The sequence below is a fragment of the Pinus tabuliformis genome, chromosome 6 (assembly GCF_031772625.1).
Source record: "Pinus tabuliformis cultivar Carrire ecotype Pingquan chromosome 6, CPIR1, whole genome shotgun sequence".
In the NCBI taxonomy this organism is placed as follows: Eukaryota; Viridiplantae; Streptophyta; class Pinopsida; order Pinales; family Pinaceae; genus Pinus; species Pinus tabuliformis.
In genome coordinates this window covers 1,989,490,938-1,989,494,670 of record NC_142292.1, presented here as the reverse complement: position 1 = coordinate 1,989,494,670, position 3,733 = coordinate 1,989,490,938, and positions in this window count along the sequence as shown.

Here is a 3,733-nt window from a genome sequence, read left to right as displayed (position 1 = left end):
CTCTATGCTCGCTGCTGAAAGAAAAAATCATTATCTTCTTTCCTTTGCAGCTAGGATTTTCATTGTTAAAAGAACATAAAGGACTGTTTATCATTTCAGATTGCATATTTAGGAATTTCACATTGACATCACGCGGTGAACCTTGAAAGACAAACTTCTAAGCAAGATCAACTCTAAAATAAACCTCAATGAACATAAAAATGCTTTGGAATCTAATATAACACATCTAGAAGTATAGGCTAGAGACGTGTTCTGACGTCGTAAAACCTGGTAACTATCGTTTTCATTGAAGTTTGGGTGATTCCTCCTCTTTGATATGACAAGTTCCAGTACGAACTTGTGCTCCCTGTACTGTCATATATATTGGTAGACCACAATAGGCTGATATCCTTTATCCTTAGGAAGCCGTGTCTACCACCCTATTGATCGTAATGCACTGAACACAGCATTAGGTAAGATTGGTTGTTGTACATAAGTCCTTGGTAATTTCTCTATCATGTATCACCAGGGTGTATTTTGCAGTTTTACAATCGATTTGGTAAACCCTCTGTCTAGACTTCCAGAGTAGTCACTTTCATTCCTTTTCGACTCCTTAAAAGAAAAGGTCCATCTGAGCACTTGTCACTTCAGGCTCATTAAAAATCGAAGGTGACTAGAGTCACCTTTAGCTTTTTCTCGACTCTTAAAAATTGAAAAAGCAAGCTGCATCAAAGTGTCTTAAAATTCATTTAAATCATAATTAAATTTTCCCCCTTTAATTTTTGAGTTGATCAAGTAATCCGAAATCGTGGAAGAAATTCAATCAAAAACCTGTTGTTCACGGAGACTAGCGAGTCAACCGTCTTTGACCCTAGAAACGAAACCATCCCGAGCAAAGCGTTATCGTTTAACTGAGTCCAGTTCACCTGATTTATTTGAAACTTGCATTTCAACATCTTCAGAAACTACAGTTACTCCAATTATCTCTAGAACATCTGCCTTTACAGAAGAAGTTATGTAGTTACAAGAGGACATCAGAACTGATCCTAGTGTAATGGTAGATGCCTCTATTCATGAAGCAGCTCCACCTAGGATTGATCAAGAAACTAAAGTTCACTTACCTGAACATCTGGAAGTTGAATTCCAGAATTTAGAAGGTGTCACCCCTCTAATATCTGTTATTGCAGAAGCTACACTTTCTTCGGCTCCAGAAAAATTTGATGGACCTAATGGTCTACCTCTTCCACCTGGATTGATTGCTATAGAAGAAATTGTGGAGGATCTTCCATCCAATACCCCATTGCATTTTTGAACTGGGATCCACCTATATTCTTCTACCATAGAAGTTAGTTCTTTTGATCAGCCTTCATCGCAAGTTCCTGTCGAATCTCTAGGAAATCTTTTCGATAGACTCAATATGTCTGAACAACCATCGACATCTAGGACTATGTCCTCTAATACAGCAGCAGCAGAACTTCCTGCCTGTACTCCAACAATGTTCACTGGTATACCATCTGTCCCAACTAGTTCTCAACCACTACGTGGAATCCACCCAGGGACTGTTTCGACAACATCATCTATTTGTTATGAAACCAACTCAAGAAAAGATAGAAAAGAGAGATCAACGCCTTAGAATTCAGCCTCTTCGAGGGGGCAACCTCCTTTACATTACATAAATGAATAATTCTTGGATGATACAAATGACAAAACCTCCTTTCTATATATAGGAGTCTAAGGAGTCACAATATAATCCAGTCGACCTAACAATAATAATATAAAGCCACAAAAATAACAATAGAGGGATTCTATGGGGCACAGAAATAACAATATGGGGGTAATAGGGGCACAACGATATAAATAAGGGGTATAACTACAATAGTAATGGGGTAATTACTAATATTATAGGGACCCAACATGCCCCTCTCCTTCAAAAAAGTGTTGTCCTCAACGCTTGAGCAGTTCTGGGTACTTCTGCATAAAATTCTCATCCTCCCATGTGGAATCTTCAGCGGATAAGTTCTTCCACTTGATAAAATACTCTGAAATTGATCGATTTCGTAGCTGTCAAGTTCTTGTTTCTGTGACTGCTTCCGGTTCCAATATAATTTTTCCTTCCTCGTCAAGTTTTGGCAATATTGTTTGAACTGGGAGCTTGTCGCCTATGACCTTCTTTAAACATGAAACATGGAAAACTGGGTGCAATCGAGAAGCTGCAGGAAGCTCCAATTTGTATGCCATAGTACCAATCTTTTCCAACACCTTGTACGGACCATAATACTTTGGTGATAATTTATTATCCTTCTTAGCTTGCTTTAGGGACATTTGCTTATATGGTTGTAGCCGTAGGAATACCCAATCACCTACATCAAAACTTCTTTCACTGCGATGTTGATCTTCCCGTTGTTTCATTCTATTTTGTGCCAACACGAGGTTATCCTTTAAGAGTTGGAGGACTTGTTGTTGATGTTCGATGTGATGTTCCACTGCTTGAACCTTAGAATTTTCTCTTAAATATGATGTGATTGATGGTGGTTGGTACCCATAAAGTGCCATAAATGGGGTCATTTTTGTTGCTGTGTGGAAGGAAGTGTTATACCACCATTCAGCCAGAGGCAACCATTTGACCCATTGTGTCTGTTTATCAGATACAAAGAAACGAAGATATCCTTCCAAACATTTGTTTACTATCTCAGTTTGCCCATCAGATTGAGGATGATAAGATGAGCTATGAGCTAACTGAGTACCAAGACAAGAAAATAATTCTGTCCAAAAATTTCCAGTGAAAATGGGATCTCTGTCACTTACAATAATCTTTGGGTTTCCATGTAGCTTTTGAACTGTTTCCATAAATGCAGTAGAAACTGTACTGGCTTTAAATGGATGTGATAATGCACAAAAGTGTGCATACCGTTGGTTTGACAACGAACTTGGTCAAACAGTTTTGTAACCGATTTAGTTTTTTTGGTTACGGTTAGTTTAGTTATATGTAACGGTAGCTGTTCATAGGTTATATTGAATACCATGTAATGAAATCATCATCGAATAATCAGATACACATTCAGTTTCATTAGTTCTTGGTCTTCTCTCTTTTGTTCCTGCTGTTGTCTTTCGTTCTCTGCTCAATAAGATTCTGTTACTTTCCTTCTCTGCTCAAGAAGTGGTATCAGAGCCTGGTGCGTGGACACTTGAAGAATACGCTGATGAACGTTTGAATTCGGCAGAATCCCTGAGGACGGTAGACGTTGAACCCTGAGGTGGGCGGTAATTCTTCTGTGGTCAGTAGCAGATCTGAGGACAGCAGAATCACTGTGGACGACATTCTCCTGTGGTCAGTAGCAGATCTGAGGACGGCAGAATCACTGTGGACGGTGTGGACGGCGATCCCTGAGGACGGCAGTTGGCCTGGCGGCGTTGCCCAGATAGGACGGCCCAAACGTTGAGGCCTGTGCATTTGCAATCCGGGTATTTTTTTTGTTTGCAGAAATTTTTTTTAAAGAAAAAAGGGTTTGCAGTTATCCCTGAGGACGGCCCTGTGGACGGGTATCGTTTTTTTTTAAAGCAGACATTTTGTTTTAAAAAAAAAAAGGGAAGGGTTTTTTGCAGAGTTTTTTTAAAAAAAAAAGGATAACAGATTGCAGTTTTAAAAAAAAGATATCAGATTGCAGTTTTTAAAAAGATAGCAGAGGTTGTTTGTTCAGGTTTTTTGTTTTTAAACAGCAGAGATTGAAAAAGGTTGTTCAGAAATTTTTTTTTA